The following is a 23,019-nucleotide window of genomic DNA, read 5'->3' as shown; positions in this document are numbered from 1 at the left end:
CTTTGAAATGAGGAAATATTTTCCAGAATGTACTTTGAATCAATTTTTTTAAAATGCTAAGGAGTATATATCCAAATCTTCTAATAATTTTGGCTTCAAAATATGTATATTTGAAAATTGTGAATCACTTTTTTTTTTTTTCAAATTGTTTGTTAATGTTAGTGCAAATGGAGACATTTATTTTTCCCTTCTCTTGTGTTCCTATTTTAGTTTGGGTTCTCCCAGAAGCAGATGTTGAGACACAGATTCAAGTTCAGTTTATTTGAAAGGTGATCCCAAGAAACACCAGTAGGGAGGAGACAGAGAAGGGAATTCGGCCAATTTGGCCAAAAATCTAATTTTCCGATCAAAAAATGGACAGAAGGTTTGAACAGACATTTCTCAAGACATACAAATGGCAAACAGGCATATAAAAAGGTGCTCAACATCACTGATCATCAGAGAAATGCAAGTCAAAACCACAGTGAGATATCATCTTACCCAGCTATGGTTTATATTCACAGGGCATTATCAAGCACTGTGGCCCACTGGAGCTTTAGCCCACACAATAACTCTGGAGCTAGAGCAGAACTCAAGTTTCAGAACTCTTATCTGAGGGGCTGGGAAGTTTGGGTATTTATACACCAGTGGCCTTAGTCACTGGATGAGGGCTGTTGATGGGAAGGAGCATGAATTCCCTAGGACTTCTAGTCTACCATGTACTTGGCATTGCTGGCTTCAGCCACCAGGGAACATCCTTATTTATTTATATATATATATATATATATTTTTTTAATTTGTAATTTTCGTGGGTACATAGTAGGTATATATATTTTTGGAGTACATGAAATATTTTGATACAGCATGCAATGTGAAATAATCACATCGTGAAGAATGGGGTATTCATTCCCTCAACCTTTTATCTTTTGAATTACTAACAAAAATGTACAATTAAGTTATTATTGACTACAGTCACCATGTTGTGCTGCTATCAAATGGTAGGTCTTAATCATTCTTTGTATTTCTTTTTTTTTGTACCCATTAACCATCCCTACCTCCCTCCCAGTCCCCCACTACCCTTCCTAGCCTCTAGTAACCATCCTTCTGCTGTCTGTCCATGAGTTCAATTGTTTTGAGTTTTAGAGCCCACAAGTAAGAGAACACACAATGTTTGTCTTATATGCCTGGCTTATTTCACTTAATATATGATCTCCAGTTCCATCCATGTTGTTGTGAATGACTGGATCTCATTATTTTTTATGGCTGAATAGAACTCCATTGTGTACATGTACCACATTTTCTTTATCCATTCATCTGTTGATGGACACTTAGGTTGCTACCAAATCTTAGCTATTGTAAACAGTGCTGCAGCAAACATAAGAGTGCAGATATCTCTTAGATATATTGATTTCCTTTATTTTGAGTGTATACCTGGCAGTGGGATTGCTGGATCAAATGGTAGCTCAATTTTTAATTTTTTGAGAAAGCTCCAAACTGTTCTCCATAGTGGTTGTACTAATTTACATTCCCACCAACAGTATACAAGGGTTTCCTTTTCTCCACATCTTTGCCAGCATTTGTTATTGCCTGTCTTTTGGATATATGCCATTTTAACTGAGGTGAGATAATATCTCATTGTAGTTTTGATTTGCATTTCTCTGATGATCAGTGATGTTGAGCACCTTTTCATATGCCTGTTTGACATTTGTCTGTCCTTTGAGAAATGTCTGTACACATATTCTGCCCATTTTTGATTGGATTATTAGATTTTTTTCCTGTAGAGTTGTTTAGGCTCCTTATATATTCTGATTATTAATCCCTTGTCAGATGGGTAGTTTGCAAATATTTTCTCCCATTCTGTGGGTTGTCTCTTCACTTTGATTGTATTTGATTCTGCTTACAAAGCAGAAGCTTTTTAAGTTGATGTGATCCCATTTGTCCATTTTTGCTTTGGTTGTCTGTGCTTGTAGGGTATTGCTCAAGAAATTTTTGCCCAGATTTATGTCCTTGAGATTTACTCTAATGTTTTCTTGTGGTAGTTTCATAGTTTGAGGTCTTAGATTTAAGTCTTTAATCCATTTTGATGTGATTTTTGCATATGGCAAGAGATAGGGGGTCTGGTTTTCATTTTTCTACATATAGGTATCCAGTTTTCCTAGCACCATTTATTCAAGAGACTGTCCTCAGTATATATTCTTGGCACCTTTGTTGAAAATGAGTTCACTGTAGATGTGTGGATTTGTTTCTGGGTTCTCCATTGTGTTGCATTGGTCACTGTGTCTGCTTTTATGCCCATACCATGCTGTTTTAGTTGTTATAGCTCTATAGTATAATTTGATGTCAGGTAATGTGATTCTTCCAGTTTTGTCCTTTTTGCTTAGGATAGCTTTGGCTGTTCTGGCTCTTTTGTGGTTCTGTATAAATTTTAGGATTGTTTTTTCTATTTCTGTGAAGAACATTATTGGTATTTCGATAGGGATTACATTGAATCGGTAGATTGCTTTGGGTAGTATGGACATTTTAACAATATCAATTCTTCCAATCCATGAACATGGAATATCTTCCAATTTTTTGGTGTCCTCTTTAATTTCTTTCATCAGTGTTTTATAGTTTTTATTATAGAGATCTTTCACTTTTTTGGTTATTTCCTAGGCATTTAATTTCATGGGTGGCTATTATAAAGGGGATTACTTTTTAATTTCTTTTCACATTGTTCACTGTTGGCATATAGAAATGCTACTTATTTTCGTATGTTGATTTTGTATCTGCAACTTTACTGAATTTGTCTATCGGTTCTAATATTAATAGTTTTCTCATGGAGTCCTTTGGTTTTTCCAAATGTAAGATTACATCATCTCCAAATAAGGACAATTTGACTTCTTCCTTTCCAACTTGGATGTCCTTTATATATTTTTCTAGTCCAACTGCTCTAGCTAGGACTTCCAGTACTATGTTGAATAACAGTGGTGAAAGTCAGCATCTTTATCATGTTCCAGATCTTAGAGGAAAGGTTTTCAGTTTTTCCCCATTCAGTATAATGCTGGCTTAGGGGCTGTTGAGGTATGTTCCTGCTGTACCCAGTTTTTTGAAGGTTTTTTATCATGAAGTGATATTTAATTTTATAAAATGCTTTTTCAGCATTAACTGAAAGGAATATGTGGTTTTTATCCTTTATTCTGTTGATATGATGTATCACATTCATTGATTTGTGTGTGTTGAACCATCCTTGCATCCCAGGGATAAATCCCACTTGGTCATGATGGATCTTTCTAATGCAAGCTTGTCCGATCTGCGGCCCATGGGCCACATGTGGTCCAGGATGGCTTTGAATATGGCCCAACACAAATTTGTAAACTTTCTAAAACATGAGTTTTTTTTGCATTTCTTTTTTTTTTTTTTTTTTTTTTTTTTAGCTCATCAGCTATTGTTAATGTTAGTGTATTTTATGTGTGGCCCAAGATAATTCTTTTCCTTCCAATTTGGCCCAGGGAAGCCAAAAGATTGAACACCCTTATTCTAATGTATCATTGAATTCTGTTTGCTAGTATTTTGTAGAGAATTTTTGCATCAGTATTCATCAGAGATAATTGCCTGTAGCTGCCACCTTCTTCTTCTTCTTCTTCTTCTTCTTCTTCTTCTTCTTCTTCTTCTTCTTCTTCTTCTTCTTCTTCTTCTTCTTCTTCTCCTTCTCCTTCTCCTTCTCCTTCTCCTTCTCCTTCTCCTTCTCCTTCTCCTTCTCCTTCTCCTTCTCCTCTTTCCTCCTTCCTCCTTCCTCCTTCCTCCTTCTCCTTCTCCTTCTCCTTCTTTTTGATGTGCCTTTGTCTAGTTTTGATATCAGAGTAATACTGGCCTCATAGAAAGAGTTTGGAAGTATTCCCTCCTCTTCTATTTTTCAGAATAGTTTGAGAAGGATTGGTATTATGTCATCTTTAAATATTTCTAATAGTAGAAATAGAATTTAACTTCTTTAAATATTCTAATAGTAGAATTCAGTAGTGAACCCATCCAATCCTGGGCTTTTCTTTAGTGGGAGACTTTTTATTACAGCTTCTGTCTCATTTCTTGTTATAGGTCTGTTTAGGTTTTGGATTTCTTTCTGGTTCTATGTTGGTAGGTTGTATGTGTCTAGGAATTTGTCCATTTCTTCTAGATCTTCCAATTTATTGGCATCTAGTTACTCATTGTAGCCACTTATGATTTTTAGAATTTCTGCAGTATCATTTGTAATGTTTCCTTTATCATTTTTTATTTATTTGTATCTTTCTCTGTTTTTCTTAGTCTGGCTAAAGGTTTATCAGTTTTAACTTAAAAAAAAAAAACAAAACTTTTTGTTTCATTGATCTTTTGTATTTTTTTTTTTCCATTTCATTTATTTCTGCTCTGATCTTTATTATTTCTTTTCTTCTACTAATTTTGGGTTTGGTTTGCTCTTGCTTTTCTAGTTCTTTAAGATGCATCGTTAGATGGTTTATTTGAAGTTTTTCTTCATTTTTGATGTAGGCACAAAGTCCTTGGGCAAAGAGATGCATTTGGAATATGCTCCACAGTGGTATGGTCAGAGGAGATATGGGCAAGGCACTGCTAGCTTAGCTGTAATTCCCATCGCAATATTTGCCTTAGATTTCATTTTCTTTAAGCAAAGCAACAAAGTAAGCCTGATGAAAAGGTAGAAAAGCACTTAATTCCAGGAGATAATTTTTAAAATATAGTAGATTAGAGGTATAAATTGATGTAGTTGATGTGTACTTTCTTTGTGAGTAAAGTTTCTGCAACCTCTTAGGGTAGTTGATGGATTAGCTTGTTTTAGGTATTTTCAGTAAATACAAATGACTGCTGACTAAATACTGAACGAACCTTGTAGGTTTGTGTTTGTGTTAAAGTATGAATTAATCTCTTCTTGTTTCTAATTTAATTCTGATCTACTGAATGAGAGATGATTTCTGCATGGTCTCCTCAGCACAGAGTGACTACAACACTTGGGGAAGATGTGGCAAATTTAGTTGGTTGCTAGTTGGCAGAATCCCACATTTGTATAGGTACCGTATAATCATATACTTCAGGAAAAGTTGACCAATCTTGATTAGTTTAAGCTTATTTTGGTGATTTCTTTCCTCTTGCTAGTGGTTGGTTTAGGAGCATGCATATGGCAGTTCTGGACAATGAGATGTGAGAGGAGATTTGCTGGAGGGAGAGATTCTGAGAAGACTTTCCCAGCCTTAACAAGAGGCAGAAGAATACAAAATTAGCTGGGCGTGGTGGCACATGCCTGTAACCCCAGCTACTAGGGAGACTGAGGCAGGAGAATCGCTTGAACCTGGGAGGCGGAGGTGGCGGTGAGCCGAGATTGCGCCATTGCACTCTAGCCTGGCCCACAAGAGCGAAACTCCATCTCAAAAAAAAAAAAAAAAAAAAAAAAGAAGAGGCAGAAGAGAGCGTGTTATTATGTGAGAATGGGATACCTGCAGCCACCTTAAAGATCAGACAGGATAAACTGGGGAAAGAACCAACACCCTGAGATCGCAGCGAAGAAAGTTGGAAAGCTTCTGGGACCTTGATGCTATTCCTGACCCACTCAGTTTGCCCACTCTGGAAGTGCCTGTTTCCTGTTTCCTGTTATTTTGTTTCCTGTTATTTTGAGATAAAAAATTCCTTTTTGTTTTTCTTTTTTTTGAGACAGAGTTTCGCTCTGTCGCCCAGGCTGGAGTGTAGTGGTGCGGTCTTGGCTCACTGCAAGCTCCGCCTCCCGGGTTCATGCCATTCTCCTGCCTCAGCCTCCCCAGTAGCTGGGACTACAGGCGCTCGCCACCACGTCTGGCTAATTTTTTGTATTTTTAGTAGAGATGGGGTTTCACCGTGTTAGTCAGGATAGTCTCCATCTCCTGAACTCATGATCCACCCGCCTCGGCCTCCCAAAGTGCTGGGATTACAGGCATGAGGCACCGTGCCCAGCCAAAAATTCCATTTTTTTTTTAAGGGTATTTCTGTTAGTTTCAGCTGAAAGCATCCTAAGCTACAGATTCAACAGAAAAGGAGGGAAATTTTCTTGTTTCAAATGAAATTTTATAATTGATTTAAAGTCCTGTGGGTTTTGGGTGAACCTAATTTATTGCTATTCATTTGAATACAGAAACAGATGAAAGGACAAGACTTTTGTATGGGATATGGTCGCAAGTCTACTGAATAAATAAAGTCTCATTCCTGATTATGCTTGTTATTGAGTTCTTGTCCATATCAGGTCGTTAAATTATTTTAGTGCCCAGGTGTATAGTTTATAAAACCAAAGAGTAGAGGTATGTGGGAATTGTCTGATTGCCATTATTCTTTGAGAACTATTAACAAGTGATTCAGGAATATTGGCTTTTTAATTAACTTGAAGTAAGTTTCTTAGGATGCTCTGCTTTTAGTTACTCTGAATATTTTTAGCAAGTACCTGGTAATCTGGGGGACTGTGGCCCAAAGTAGTTCAATTGAATTTGAAAAGGATCAGGACTGGCTATGAAGTGAGGCTGAGTGGGTACTTGTATATGGGGATACATTACTTTCCTTTGTGCATATTTCTCTCTAATTACGTTCCAAAGCTGATAAGAAGTCAATTGTATTCATTATCCTGGGGGTATCATCTTAACTCTGCCATTTTTCCATATTAATGTGTTAAATATAAAGGTTGTGAAATCCATTTCAGATGCTCCTGGTTTGGGAAGTATAAGGTTACAGATTCAATGGCATTTAAATTTCTTTCCCTCTCTCTCTCTCTTTTTTTTTTTTTTGAGATAGGGTCTTGCTCTGTCACCCAGGCTGGAATGCAGTGGCATGCTCACTGCAGTCTTGACCTCCCCGGCTCAAATAATCCTTCCCACCTCTGCCTTTCTAGTAGCTGGAACTGCAGGTGTATGTTAATTTTTGTATTTTTTGTAGAGACAGGGTTTCGCTGTATTGCCCAGGCTGGTAGATTTCTTTATTTTTAAAATAGAAATGGTGGGGAAATGTACCATCCGGGTCACTGAAAAGCTGGAGCAAAGATGTTTGGAACTCAGGGACATGGACTCTACTTTGCATCCCTGGTGGGGTGGGGCTATGTCCTTACTGATGTAGACTTTAAGAACCAGGAGAGCCTCGTGTGTGTGTATAAATATGGCTTTAAAAAAGAAGATAGAGATTGTTTATCTTTAATAGCAGTAATATAAGGCCCAAGTCTAAAAGGACTCTAGGATAATAAGAAATGAATCCTCAGGCTGGCGTGGTGGCTCATGCCTGTAATCTCAGCACTTTGGGAGGCCGAAGTGGGCAGATCACTTGAGATCAGGAGTTAGAGACCAGCCTGGCCAAGATGGTGAAACCCTGTCTCTATTAAAAATACAAAAATTAGCCGTCATGAGGACACACGCTTGTAATCCCAGCTACTCGGGAGGCTGAGGTAGAAGGATTGCTTGAACTTGGGAGGTGGGGGCTGCAGTGAGCCAAGATCACACCACTGCACTCCAGCCTGGGCAACAAAGTGAGACTCTGTATCAAAACAGAAAAAAAAGACCTCAGTCTGTGTGAAGGGGTGTGTGTGTGTGTGTGTGTGTGTGTGTGTGTGTGTGTGTTGTAGGGGGTGGGTGTGCATTCTTTTCCTGCCTTCTAAGTTTTATAGGAGAAACACTCACTGGGTCTTGGAAAGACAACTTTTCCTATATTTAAGGTACAGTATTATGCTGACTAGTAAAAGAATCTTGATTCTTTGATAATGGGCCAAAGTCAAGTACAAAAAGAATAGGAAAGCTATTATTACAGGTTTTAATTTTGAAAGTTTTATGCCTCTTTTCCTATTTTTTTGTTATATTTTTATATTACTATCACTTCTGCCCCTTATTTGGTACTGATGCCTCATATCAAGGATATGACATATACCATAGATATATCATCAAGAGTAAGATATAACATCAGGGAAGTTATATCATCTGTTCTTAGGTTCTCTCTATACTCCCATAGTTATTTTATTTAACTGATTCAATAAATTAATTGATCACCATTGGTATGTCAGACACTTTGCCATGCCTAGGGGCATAGCAGTGAACAAAATGGGCAAAGTCTGCTCTCATGGAGCTTGCATTTTAATGAGGAAAGATGGACAATAAGCAGACATTTGGTAAGTTTGGTGGTGAAATGTACTAGGAAGAAAAATAAAGTAGATGACAGAATAATAGAGGAGGATGGAGAGGAAGTGTATATCCCTGCTTCTTTACATAGGATGATGGTTAGGGAAGATTTTCTCATTAAGTTGACATTTAGACTGAGACTTGAATGGAATTTCTTTACTCCACTCCAACCATACTGACCTCCTGGCCATTCCTTGTGTATTTACAGCACAAACTTTGTCTAATTTATCCCTTTGCCTAGAATTCTCTTCTGAGAGATAGTCACAATTTAAATAAGCAGGGAAAAGGATTGGGAGTTATCAGTTGTGTTACCAGGCAAATGGAATTCCCTCTTCTCTTAGAAGTGCAGAGGTTGGGTCTGGCAGCCATTGAATTGTGTAGAATTATGGTTTCTTTAGTGAATCACTTCTCAAATAACATGCATACTTTGTTTAAATATACATGATGTTTAGGATAATTTTTTTGGAAGACTTAATCTCACCTGTTATTTTTGCCCCATTTGTTACTTTACAAAAATTAACGTGGATTATCTAACAAAAAACTAAGTTGTCTTGGTCAGTTTGGGCTGCTATGACACAATACTATAGACTAGATGGCTAAAACAAAACAAATTTATTTCTAAAAATTCTGGAGGCTGGGAAGTCCAAGATCAAGGCTTCTGATGTCTGGTGAGGGCATGCTTCCTGGTTTGCAGATGGCTGTCCTTTCATTGTGTCGTCACATGCTTGTGTCTTTTCTTGTATGGGCATTAATCCCATTAATAATTACTTCCCAAAGGCCCCACCCCAGATATCATCACATTGGGGATTTAAACTTCAACATATGAATTTGGGGGGATGCAAACATTCAGTCCCATAGCATAAGTTATAATATTTTGGCCTAATAAAACATGATATCCTGAGTAACAACATAGAGGTAATCACATTATTTTTAACACAAATAAAAGCCTGGAAAGCTTTTTGGTAAGCTAAAGATGAATAACAGTTTTATTCTAAAGCAATTTTTAAAACAACAGTAGTCTACTGTTTTACACATCTCTCTGAAAACTATACATTTATTGACTTTATCTAGAACGGCAGTAACTATGTATCTCTTTATTAATCTTTCTCCTAAACATACTGAAAATATTTTGCAGTACACCCTCAGGATTGATTAGGTTTATAAAGAAAAGGCAGCTGTTGGCCGGGCGCGGTGGCTCAAGCCTGTAATCCCAGCACTTTGGGAGGCCGAGACGGGCGGATCACGACATCAGGAGTTCGAGACCATCCTGGCTAACACGGTGAAACCCCGTCTCTACTAAAAAATACAAAAAACTAGCCGGGCGAGGTGGTGGGCGCCTGTAGTCCCAGCTACTCGGGAGGCTGAGGCAGGAGAATGGCGTAAAAACCCGGGAGGCGGAGCTTGCAGTGAGCTGAGATCCGGCCACTGCACTCCAGCCTGGGCGACACAGCAAGACTCCGTCTCAAAAAAAAAAAAAAAAAAAAGAAAAGGCAGCTGTGAATGAAATGCTGAATTGCAATCCCCATTGGATCAACTCTAAAATAATTATGCAAAAAATAAGAATAACCCCATTTTTGCTGAACATCTGAATTTTATCATTGCAAAAGAACTGAATGGTTCAATACCACATTCTCATGGAGATGTCTTACTGGGACCACCGTAGCTGGGTGTACTATTGTTGAAAAGGAGAATTTCTATTTGTATGTAGGTTACTCTGTGCCTAAAATGGATCATTTCTACCATTGTATTTTATCTTCCTTGTTTTCTACCTCATCTTTTATTTATACTTCATAGATAGTGATATTTGGAGCATATTTGGCTATTAGCCAATTAGTGATTATCTTTTATAATGGTTTTCAAGGATAACAGAGATAAATTCCGAAATATTACTAAAACATCATTCCCAATAGCAACTATAACCTTTCTCACCCATGCTTTTTCTGGAACTACACAACAGACCAAATGAGATTTCACCTTTTTTTTTTTTTTTTTTAAGCTAACTGTGCCCTCCAGTGGAGAAAACACAGGGCAGTGAAATAGCTCAGGTAAGAAGGAGCAGAAAGGAGAGGATGTAACACAGCCAGGTAAAGTTCAAGCTGTGTAGCTTTTATCTACATAAAAGAAAGAAGTTGTTTTCACCCCTCATAAACAAGCCTTTTTTTTTTTTTTTTTTCCCCGAGACAGAGTCTCCCTCTGCCACCCAGGCTGGAGTGCAGTGGTGCAATCTTGGCTCACTGCAACCTCTGCCTCCCAGGTTCAAGTGATTCTTCTGCCTCAGCCTCCCGAGTAGCTGGGATTACAGGCACGTGCCACCACACCCGGCTAAGTTTTGTATTTTTCGTAGAGACGGGGTTTTGCCATGTTGGCCAGGCTGGTTGCAAACTCCTGACCTCAGGTGATCCACCTGCTTTGGCCTCCCAAAGTACTGGGATTACAGGTGTGAGCCACTGTACCTGGCCCATGAGCAAGACTATTATGCATAAGTCCTCTTCTTTATGAGTTTGTTGATGAATCAAAGAAGGATATATTATCAGTTCTCTGACTTAATGTCTTTGATGCAATGCTTTTCAGCCTTTTGTCCCCTCTGGTAGGATGTATTCAGTTTTTGAAACATTAGGCAAGTCTAATAAGATGTGAGTAATTGGATTTTTTTTCTCCCCTAGAATGAACTCAAATAATAACTTTAAATTTTTTAAATTTTTTGAACAGACTAAAGAAAACCTTAAATTAAGTGGATATAAACAAGAAATGTTTTGCTGCTATTTGTATATTCAAAGCACTCAGAAAACTGTGAATTGACTACGACTCCCCCCTTTTTTGAATAGAAAAGGGAAAGAGTTGGCCTGACCTCTGTGGCTTGGGCTGAACCTGATCTCTTGGTGAACACTGGGCTTCATCAGTGTGAATGGTGACTATGTGTGAGTGAGCACCTGAGAGGGTTACAGAGGCACATGTTCAGAACATGGGCTGGTACGTGTGCAATTCTGGGCTGGGGAATGGAGCCAGGGTTAGGGGATGCTAGACTGCCTGTGTTTCTGCCCTTCTAGGGAGGGAGAACTAGATCACTCAGTTGAAGCTAAAATGTTAAAGGAGGCTTGATGGTTTCATGTTGGTGGAAATTGGGAGATACGTTTCCCTAAAAGAATATAGTGGGTGATAGTTGAGAAACAGTAAACAGAGGCTTTCTTTTTCTTAACTCTTACAAAAACCCGAGCCAACTATCCTTACAATGAGTTGTCATTTGAAGTTTTCTACATACTCAAGAAATATGTTTCCTTCTTTATCTTATTTTAATGGAGCATATCTTCTGCAAACCTTTTTACAGTTAGAGTGATTATTAAAATTTAGGCACATTCGGGACAATTAGACATAAAAATACTTGACTTATAGGTTTTAAAGCAGGGATCCTTGCATGGTAGACTTTCAAAATGGTAGTATCTTTTACTTGAACCATCTTTTGCAAAATAACATAAATATCTCAGAGACACTGCCAGAGTGAACTCACTTTTAGAAAAAGCAGGATATGTGAACTTTTAGCGATCAATTTTGAAATTCTTGAGGGGAAATGATATGCGATTTAAGTTCCTTAAAAATAATTCATCTATATTTTATTTTTATTTTAAATAATGAATTATTATGTTTTAAGATCTGATTCATTCTGAACTATAACTGACTCTAGAGGGTGCTAATGAGCACTGAAGACTTCCTAAAGATTTATATTGAAGACGATTTTTATTAAAATGAAGTTTCTTTGGGGTTTTAATCTAGTATTTGGAAATGAACCATATTTTGCCCTCGCAAGAGAGCCTAGAGCAAAAATACTTCGTTGTTAGGGTTTTTTATTTTTTTTATTTTTTTTATTTGAGACAGTCTTGTTCTGTTGCCCAGACTAGAGTGCAATGGCACGGTCTCAGCTCACTGCAACCTCCACCTCTTGGGTTCAAGTGATTCTCCTGCCTCAGCCTCCCGAATAGGTAGGACTACAGGTGCATGTGCCACCATGCCTGGCTAATTTTTGTATTTTTAGTAGAGATAGGATTTCACTGTGTTGGCTAGGCTGGTCTTGAACTCCTGACCTCAAGTGATCAACCCACCTTAGCCTCCCAAAGTGCTGGGATTACAGGCATGAGCCACCAGACTAGTTGTCATTCTTTTTAAAGTAGATAAATAATTTACCATTGTTCTTAGAAACTCTTTGAAAATTTCATTGAATTTGTGGGATTTCTGTAAACTACCTTTAAATCATGCTTTTGAAAGCTTGTTTAATATTTCAAAAGAAAAGAACCTACTTCATGCATATAAATATAAATCTTAGTACTGGATTAGTGTATCATTTTATAAATTTAGTTACGTTTGCACAGATATTTATTTTATCTTTAGAAAGAAGCTATTCAAAAAGCACATTCTAAAGTTAGGTTTTACAGAACTAACATTCAGGTATTAGAATAATGTATGCTTCCTATATTTTTAGCAGATAGAGTACTTTAAAAACTATAGTGTGTTTTTTTCTTTGTTTGTTTGGTTTTTGTTTTTGTTTTTGTTTTTGTTTTGAGACAGGGTCTTGCTCTGTTGCCCAGGCTGGAGTGCAGTGGTATAATCACGGCTTACTGTAGCATCAACCTCCCGGGCTTAAGTGATTCTCCTACCTCAGCCTCCCAAATAGCTGTGGCTACACATGTGTACTACCACACCTGACTAATTTTTGCATTTTTAGTAGAGCTGAGTTTTTGCCTTGTTGCCCAGGCTGGTCTCAAACTCCTGGGCACAAGTGATTTGTACACCTTAGCCTCCCAAAGTGCTAGGATTATAGGCATGAGCCACCATGCCTGGCTTACAGTGTGATGTATTAATTTGAAGAAAATTTTCAGACTTTTCAAATGGGAAAGCTTTTAGAAAATTGCTGTCTTAACCCAAACTTCAAAGATGGTGATGATAAAGACACACATTGTAAAGCAAGAATAAAATTTGAAGGGTTCCCAGCCCCCTGCAGCCATCTGAATGGACTTCCTCATCAGCAACGGCATTCTAAAATTTAACCTGAAAGACTGACTCAGGCCACGAAGTAGGGGTTGGACATGCCTCATTAAAACCCTCTGGCATTAACATCAACACAGACCTTAAGTCTGATAAGAAACATTTACAATCTATTTTCTCTTAAGTCTGCTGCTTGGAGGCTTCATCTGTATGATAAAACCTTGGTCTTGGCCTGGCTCGGTGGCTCATGCCTCTAATCCCAGCACTTTGGGAGGCTGAGGCAGGCAGATCACGAGGTCAGGAGCTCGAGACCATCCTGGCAAACACGGTGAAACCCCGTCTCTACCTAAAATACAAAAATTAGCTGGGCGTGGTGGCGTGCACCTGTAGTCCCAGCTACTTGGGAGGCTGAGGCAGGAAAATTGCTTGAACCTGGGAGGCGGCGGTTGCAGTGAGCTGAGATGGTGTCACTGCACTCCAGCCTGGCGACAGAGTGAGACTCCGTCTCAAAAAATAAAAAAAAAACAACCAAAAAACCTTGGTCTCCACAACCCCTTATCTTAACCCAGACATTTTTTTCTCTGATAATAACTCTTTCAACCAATTGCCGATCACAATATGTTTAAATCTACCTATGACCTAGAAGCCCCTCCCCCACACTGAGTTGTCCTACCCTTCTAGATATAACCAATGTAAATCTTACATGTACTGATTGGTGTATATGTCTTCCCTAAGATGTATAAAAGCAAGCTGTACCCCAACTATTTTGGGGTACAGCTTCTGAGGCTGTGTCATGGGTGCATCCTTAACCTTGGCAAAATTAACTTTCTAAATTGACTGAGACCTCTCTCAGATTTTGAGTTCACCGCGTTAACAAATGGTCTGTATTACAGTGAGAAAACTTTGCTAAACAAAGTGAATTATCCTTAATTGGAATATTAGTCATTTCAAAGAATGAATGTTAATGTAAACTTTTACATGATGTCAGCCTTTGAAAAAGTGATGTCTTTCCAGACTACCCCTTTGTTTAACATTTCTTCAGAAATATCACATTGTTTTCATTATTGCAGGCAGAGAATCATATTAGAAATCATATTTTAAAAATTATCTCAGTAATTTGATATGAAACCTATGTTTTACTCATTGAAGGCACTGTTATCAAACAGAACTTTTTATGATGATGGAAATATTCTGTATCTACACTGTACAGTTTGGTAGTCACCAGCTATTGAGAGCTTGAAATGTGGCCAGTGTGACTGATGAACTGAATTTTTAATTTTGTTTCATTTTAATTAAAAATTAAATTAATAGCAACATGTATCTAGTGGCTACCATGTTGGACTGCATTGATTTTACATCCTCCTGCTAGGTGATAGATGTATCGGGGATTGAATTATGACTCTGATGGTGCATATGTGTATCTGTTTACTCCTTTGAACTTTTATAATCCTGCCTGAGGTACTATAACATGCAAGCACCTTGTTTTCAAATAGCCACATTTATGTGAAAAGAAGAGGAACTGTGGCCTGAAAATTAAGTTAAGTTTAGGTTAAACCTGAAACTTAACTTAATTTTAAAAATCCTCTGACTTTTTAACAAACCCATAGATTAAATTGCATTTGCCCTTTGGATGTGTCTCAAACCCTGAAGGTTTTCTTCTGTGCTTTTGAGTTAAAATGCAGATAGCATACAACAGGTGATTGCAAAATGGAGGGACTGATGAAAACAAAACAAGAGCAACCACAAACCAGAACTTATATCTACTGCGTACGAATTTTATTTGAAAGTTGGTATGCTTTTCTGTGTCCTTAAGTATAGCAAGTCTTCCTACTTTGAGGATAAATTTGGGTATTATAAAGAGGCAATTTGTGCTTATGTCTGGTAAATAATGATAAAATACTTGAGTAATGCTTTATAATTTGCCAGGCAGTTGCAGTTTCATCTTCTCCTTGGAATATTAGCCCCATTCTACAGACAAGAGAACGATGATTTAATCAAGGTTTTAAGGCTCATTCATTTCGCAAACACTTATTGATCACTTACTATTGATTACCTTACTATTCATGTAGATTCCTATGTTAGGAATGAAAGAACAGTTCCTCCCCTGGAGGAATTAACAATCTAGTTGGGACAGTTAAACAAAGAAACAATAAATTATACTGTATATGTATGCATATATATATATGCATAGGATGCAGTGGAAGAAGAAAGAGGAACATCTGGCATGGTGGTGAGACCTGAGGGAGTCAGGAGTTTCCCAGGTGAAGGAGGCAGGGGAAGGGTGCCCCAGAAGAGGATATGTCAGGAGTAAAGGTGAGAAAGTGCTAGTGTTCTAAATCAGAATAAATTTAGTACATAGAAGGTACCTGAATATTCAGGTGCACAAAATTTGCTAGTGGTCTTATATCATTTTGACCTTGCTTTTTTTCTAGCTCAGTCTGAAGGAAGGCTGGGCTAAAAATAGCTCCTGGTACAGTGATAAAGCATCCAAGTAATGATTTCAAGGAGAAAGTTAAGACTAGATTTAGTTATTTGGCAAACACTAACTTACAATATTGATGTGCTAATAAGAAATCATGTTACTTATTAAAGCAGATCCTTAGAGGCCTGTTTTTGTTCCTCTTACTGGAATATCAATTCCATAAGGACTTTAATTCACTGTTTTCCCAGGGCCTAGAACAGTACCTGACATATATTAGAAGCTCAGTAAATATTTGGTGTATGAAGGAATGAATCCTAGGCTGTTATCCTAAAAGTCACTGTGAATGCTTACACCATATTAGAAATGTGTTTTTTAAAAATTCAAGAATTCACACATTTCCATTATTCAGATTAGCCTTTTCTCCAGTGTCTTAGATACATACTGCTATATAATGAGCTATCCTAAAACTTAGTGATTAAAAAAAAATTATTGCTTATGATTTTGTGGATCTGGAGTTTAGGCAGGGCTTATTGGAGACAACCTTTTTCTATTCCACATGGTACTGGCTGGGGTAGAGGGTTCATGATGGCCTCACCTCCATGTCTGGGGCCTTGATACTAGTTGTTACCTAGGAAGCCTCAGTTTTCTTCCATGTGATCTCTCATTATTCACTAGACTAGGTTGAGCTTCCTTACATGGTACTGAGATTGTTCCAAGGTGAAAACAGAAGTTGTAAGATATCTTAAGCCCTTGATCTGAAAGTCATACACTGTCAGTTCTGCCACATTCTTTTTTTTTTTTTTTTTTCCCCAAGACAGAGTCTTGCTCTGTCGTCCAGGCTGGAGTGCAATGGCACCATGTTGGCTCACTGCAACCTCTGCTTCCTGGGTTTAAGCAATTCTCATACCTCAGCCTCCCAAGAAGCTGGGATTATAGGCATGTGCCACCACACCCAGCTCATTTTTGTATTTTAAGTAGAGATGGAATTTCGCCGTGTTGCTCAGGCTGGTCTCAAACTCCTGGCTTCAAGCAATCCGCCCACCTTGGTCTCCCGAAGTGTTGGGATTACAGGCATGAGCCACTGCACCCAGCCAGTTCTACCAAATTATGTTGGTCAAAGCAAGCCACAGGACCAGCTCAGATTTAAGTGGAAGGGAAAATATTCTACCTTTTGATGGGAGAATGTCAAGTTCCTATAGCAAAGTGGCATGAGATAGAAGGTATTGTTGTAGCTATCTTTGGAAATAGTCTGCTACAGTCTGCCCTTTGAACATAACAATTCACATTTCTTCCACATGCAGAATATACCTACGCCTCTCTTAGAAGTCTTATCTCATTATGGCATCGACCTGAAGTCCAGTATCTTTTCATCTAACTAAAGTCCAGATGCGTATGAGATTTCTTAGGCACAGCTGCTCCAGTACAGCTTCTTTAGATGTAGAAATCTGTGAATGAAAAGATAAGTTTCCTGCCTCTGTCTCACATCCCCCATCCAACATACAGTGGTGAGACAGGGGCAAGAAAACTGTAGTAGTCACTCCCATTTAAAAAGAGGAAGAATTGGAAGCACTGTTCCATAGCAATTTTGAAATTCATCTGGGCACATGTTACTAAGTCTCTTACCCCATGTATCAAAAATATACCTTGAATAGCCTTTTCACAAGATGGCGCCGAAAGCAAAGAAGGAAGCTCCTGCCCCTCATAAAGCCGAAGCCAAAGCGAAGGCTAAGCCAAGAAGGCAGTGTTGAAAGGTGTTCACAGCCACAAAAAAAAAGAAGACCCGCACCCACCTTCCGGCGGCCCCTTCCGGCTGCCCAAGACACACACCTTCCGGCGGCCCAAGACACCGCGACTCCGAAGGCAGCTTACGTGTCTTCGGAAGAGCGCCCCCGGGAGAAACAAGCTTGACCACTCTGCTATCATCAAGTTTCCGCTGACCACTGAGTCTGCCATGGAGAAGATAGACGACAACAACACGCTTGTGTTCATTGTGGATGTTAAAGCCAACAAGCACCAGATCAAACAGGCTGTGAAGAAGCTCTATGACATGGATGTGGCCAAGGTCAACACCCTGATTCAGCCTGATGGAGAGAAGAAGGCATATGTTGGACTGGCTCCTGATTACAGTGCTGTGGATGTTGCCAACGAAACTGGGATCATCTAAATGGAGTCCAGCTGGCTAATTCTAAATATATGTATATCTTTTCACCATATACATGCCTCTGTCAATTTCTGGTTGGGCTGGGAGGCCATACACAGGCATTGACATTGTGACAGGGCTTGGTCAAGACTCCTGTTTTACTTATCCTTTTGGAACATTCACCTTGCCACTCCACCGTGTTTGATCACTCCAGAGATCTATGTGACTAGAGTTAGTGTTGTAGGAAAACCAGAGCTCAGAACCTGCCTCCATGGTTGAGGGTAACAAGAAGCTTTACAAGAGCCCCATCTTTTATCCCTGGAAGACAACCAATGCCCAGAGTTTGAAGGGTATTAGCCTCCATTTCGGGGAGTGTGGGTTGGCTGGCTTTCAGGTAGCATTTTGTCCTTATATACCCACCTACTACGTCCAACCGGTCTGTCTGCTTCCCTCACTCCTTGCCCAGTAAAGGACAAGGACTTCCAAAAGAAAAAAAAAAAAAAATATATATATATATATATATATACACACACACACACACACACACACCTTGAATAGTGTCCAGTTCTGGTCCTTGAGAGTTGTTCCCTAGTACATTGTTTTGTAAGGCTATTAACTCTACCCTTTGGGCTCTTGGCTTTCTCCTCCTTTTTTCTTTTTCATAAGAAATAGGTCATATTTGTAGCTGAGTAGCTTTTCAACCTGCTTCTTACCTATGTGAAGTTGGGAACCCACAGATATTTTATTTCTCCCATTTTGAACTGTTTCTTCCTCTTAGTCCAAACTGGTGGTACTTTTAGTACTATAGTTTTCTTTAAAACTTTGAGAGTTTTCTATGAATGTTGTTAGGGATTGATTCTATGTCCCAGAAGCCACATTCATAATCCCTTTCCAGGACAGAACTGTCTTTACTTTGGATCTGTCTGTTGAAGAAAAGGTCATTAAGATTCTTAGAAGTTCCTTTGTATAGATGAGAAGGGTCTATATTTTCAAGGTCTCAGCAAAAGATCTTATGGACAAACCTCTGATTTGGTATCTCCCCAGAGACCATTTTTAAATTCCAGATCTTTTGCCAGTTGTAGAGACTGTTTGGGGCCCCCTTTACTTCCTCTAAATTCTGCTTAAAAATTAAACAGGTCCTTCTTTAGTTTATTTCTCTCTTCCCCGTACTTTATCATATGCAGCTAAAAGAAGCCAATTGGCATTTAACTTTCAGTGTTCTACCTGGAAATATCTTTAGCCAGTCGATAAGTTAATTAGGTAAATATTCTCTCTTATGTAATTATTAAATTAGGTAAATATTATTGCAGACAACAGTCTTGCCAAACATTCCACCACTATGTAACATGAGTCACTGTCTGTCCTGTATCTAATAGCAATTTTCTCATGGCTCTTCTTGGCCTTTGCTAACAACTGACTTTCTACTTTTTCAGCCTCTGCCTGCCATCAGGTCCCAAAACCAATGCTGCATATTTTAGATTGTTTGACACTTCCCTTAAGCAAGTCGGTCAAAGCAAGTCACATATCCAAGGAAGGGAAAATAGATTCCATCTCTTGATGGGAGGAATGGCAAATTCACATTGCAAAAGAGCATGTGGAATGGAATGACTTAACAGTCATCTTTAGAATAATCTATTGCACCTAGTAAGTTTAAACGTGGAAGATTTACTATAGGTGAGAAGTTAACAAGTGGTAGCCTGTGTATGTATCTGGCTCACAGATGTGGTATATTTGGCTTGGGTAAAGTTGTTTTTTTTTTTTTTTTTTTTTTTTGAGACGGAGTCTCGCTGTGTCACCCAGGCTGGAGTGCAGTGGCCGGATCTCAGCTCACTGTAAGCTCCGCCTCCCGGGTTTATGCCGTTCTCCTGCCTCGGCCTCCCGAGTAGCTGGGACTACAGGCGCCCGCCACCTCGCCCGGTTAGTTTTTTGTATTTTTTAGTAGAGACGGGGTTTCACCGTGTTAGCCAGGAGGGTCTCGATCTCCTGACCTCGTGATCCGCCCTTCTCGGCCTCCCAAAGTGCTGGGATTACAGGCTTGAGCCACCGCGCCCGGTTGGGTAGAGTTTTAATGAAAAAACAAAACAAAACATAATTTATCATCAAACAATTGGAAGATTTTATCTAGAAGGTTGTATATCAGGTCTCTCTTGAAAAATAGCAAGCTGTTTTTGTGTTGGGCCTTCATTTCCATATTAGCTGGAAATTGCCTGATTTACTCACTTTCATGACCTCCTGGCTCCTATAGGTATTTGAGTTTGCAGTTTTTGCTGCTGTAGATTATTAATTTATATGTTAGCTTTTTAAGGGAATATGGTGATGAGCAAGACAGTCATAGAGCTTACATTCAAGTAGGAGAAGATGGACAATAATACGAGATAAATAATGTAATTGCACATGGAAGTGGAATAAAGCAAGAATGTGGGATAGAAAGTAACTAGTAAATGGGTGGTTGGGATGGGGATATTTTAGTTAGGGTCGTCAGGAAGGCCTCTCTGAAGACGTGACATTGAGTGGCCTTAGCGTGAGAAGGAGCCAAACATGGGGTAAGAGTGTTCCAGGCATTCTGAGCGTGGTGGCTGACGCCTGTAATCCCAGCACGTTTGGAGGCTGAGGTGGGCAGATCACGAGGTCAGGAGATCGAGACCATCCTGGCTAACATGGTGAAACCCCATCTCTACTAAAAATACAAAAACATTAGCTGGGCATGGTGGCACATGCCTATAGTCCCAGCTACTCGGGAGGCTAAGCCAGGAGAATTGCTTGAACCTGGGAGGCAGAGGTTGCAGTGAGCCAAGATCGCACCACTGCATTCCAGCCTGGGTGACAGAGCGAGACTCCATCTCAAAAACCAAAAAGAATGTTCCAGGCAGAGGAAAAAGCAAGTGAAATGACCCATGGGTGGACCTGGGCTTGGGGTGTTTGAGGAAAGGCAAAGCCGAGAGTATAAGAGGAGAAAATGGTAGTAGAAGAGGGGCATGAATGAGGTCATGAAAGATCCTGTAGGACATAAAAAAACCTTGAGATCTTGTTCTGAGTAATGGGAAGTCATTGAAGCAATTAAACAGGGCTAAGGATGTGACGTCAGTTACTTTTTGCAAAGATGTCTGTAGCTGCTGTGTGGTAAATAGACTAGTGGCAAAAGGTGGAAGTAGGATGTTGTTAAGGAGGCTTGCAGTCATCTAGGGGAAGTATAAATGAACCAGGGCATGGTACTTTTAGGAGTGAGAAGTGGTAATACGTGGTATGTGTTAGAGAGAGTAGACAGGTCTTATGGAGGATTGGATATGGGATATGGGAATGGGAGGAATCAAAGCCAACTTTGAGGCTTTTGGCTTGAGCAACTGAATAAATGGGTAGTCCCATGGGGAGTTCTGACAGAGGAGCAAGCTCGAAGTGGGAATTGAGAGTTTTCTCTTAACTTTGTGACCCTACTACAAAAATAAGGTTGAAAATGAAAATTCCTAAAATGAAATTATTTTTATCTTACAGCTCTTTATATGTTTTTTGTTTGTTTGTTTCTCTCCATTAGAAGACTTTGCCATTACTTGGATGGCAAACCAGCTGCAATGGAGGAAGTATACAGATGTATATTGGAGGATGTATTTATATTTTAATGTGTAGCTATCTGCTGTCAAGAATTAGGCAGTGAGACTAGGCACTGTGGCTCACACCTATAATCTCAGCACATCGGGAGGCTGAAGTGGAAGGATTGCTTTAGGCCAGGGATTCAAGACCAGCTTGGTCAACACAGTGAGCTCTTGTCTCTACAAAAAATTTAAGAATTGGCCAGGTGCGGTGGCTCACGCCTGTCATCCCAGCACTTTGCGAGGCCAAGATGGGCCAATCACTTGAGGCCAGGAGTTAGAGACCAGCCTGGCCAAAATGGTGAAACCCCATCTCTACTAAAAATACAAAAATACTAGCTAGGAGTGGTGGCAGGCGCCTGTAATCCCAGCTACTTGGAAGGCTGAGGCAGGAGACTTGCTTGAACCCGGGAGGCAGAGGCTACAGTGAGCTGAGACCGCGCCATTGCACTCCAGCCTGGGCAACAAGAAAAAAAAAATTAAGAATTAGCCTGCCATGGTGGTGTGCTATTTTGAGTAATGGGAACTCACTGAAGGAATTGAACAGGGGTAGTGATGTGATGTCATTTACTTTTTGCAAAGATGCCCTGGCTGCTGTGCTGTGAATAGACTAGTGGCCGCGGGTAGAAGCAGGATGGTCATTTTTAATTTTCTATTTATTCCAATTCAGTGTGGTCATAAAGGATCAAGTGTAATTTATTATTCACATTTTATTGTTATGGGGAATTAATTCAGTTTTACTATTAAAAAAAGGTGGCATGATAGTCATCCGAATTTTCTGGGAGAATCTTCCAGAGGTTTGTAACTCTTAGAATTGAAATCACTATTTAAGACCAAGATCATAACATAAGGCAAGATTGAATAAGGTGAATAGACTTGATGAATTACAGTGCTACTTGTAAAGGATAGTAAATTCACTTTTGCATTTTAGGTAGTAACTTTTATTGTAAATTCGGATGCAAGATGAGATAATAGAGTTTTCACCCCTTTTCAAGAGCCATTTGAGATAGCATTTTGACTAGATCTGCCATTCACGTCAAATTAGAAATAATTTATAATTTTATTTTATATTTATTTTATTTTATTATAATTGGGTTGGAAGGAAATAGTCTTTTATAAAAGGTTAGTGGCATATTGTCATTACCATTTATTTTACTTGTTTAGAAAATGAAAATCATTATACTTAAATTCAGTGTATATTATGTAGAGAACATAACTGATTTATAACCATGTAAAATTTCTTGTCTTACTAACAAAACGTTCAGTTTTTCCTTCTTTGTGAAACCTTGAATCAAAATGTACGAGTGAGGATGTTTATATTCCAGTGGTGTAGCTGAACCAGACAGGTCTGCAGAGCAGTGGTTTATTTTTAGACCTGCGTTGCCATTTTTATCCTGCAAAAATATTCATCAGTGTCTTGCTGACAGGCCATCAGTTTTATAAATGTGTCACATAGACCAGATTTTGTTCTTTGTCTCATTTTCCCTCCAACTCTTCTTTTCCTTTTGATTTGTTCATACAACTATTTGGAGGAAGAGAATTTTTTTTTTATTTCAATTCATGTATTAGATGCTTCAATTCACAGATTTTCAGCATCACCCAGTTCATTCATCTATCTGCATCTGCTTACACATCTCTGCTTACTGTCTGATATGGGAAGCTGTTATAGATCACCAAGCTGAAGATAAGGAAAAGAGAAATGCATGCATTGGGGATTCTCTTCATGGATCCAGTCAGTTTTTGATTGCCTTCTCCATATATGTTTTTACATATGTATGTGTA

General features: G+C 39.0%; 1 protein-coding gene and 1 pseudogene across 6 annotated transcripts in view; both read left to right on the top strand.

The window, feature by feature from the left end:
* The window catches only part of HSD17B12 (hydroxysteroid 17-beta dehydrogenase 12), a 278,867-nt gene that overhangs the window by 129,512 nt on the left and 126,336 nt on the right, over positions 1-23,019 (top strand). The window lies entirely within an intron of this gene.
* Positions 17,165-17,725, top strand: LOC135967021 (large ribosomal subunit protein uL23 pseudogene; annotated as a pseudogene).

Source organism: Macaca fascicularis, chromosome 14, assembly GCF_037993035.2.
Source record: "Macaca fascicularis isolate 582-1 chromosome 14, T2T-MFA8v1.1".
NCBI lineage: Eukaryota > Metazoa > Chordata > Mammalia > Primates > Cercopithecidae > Macaca > Macaca fascicularis.
This window is presented reverse-complemented; position numbering and strand designations above follow the sequence as displayed.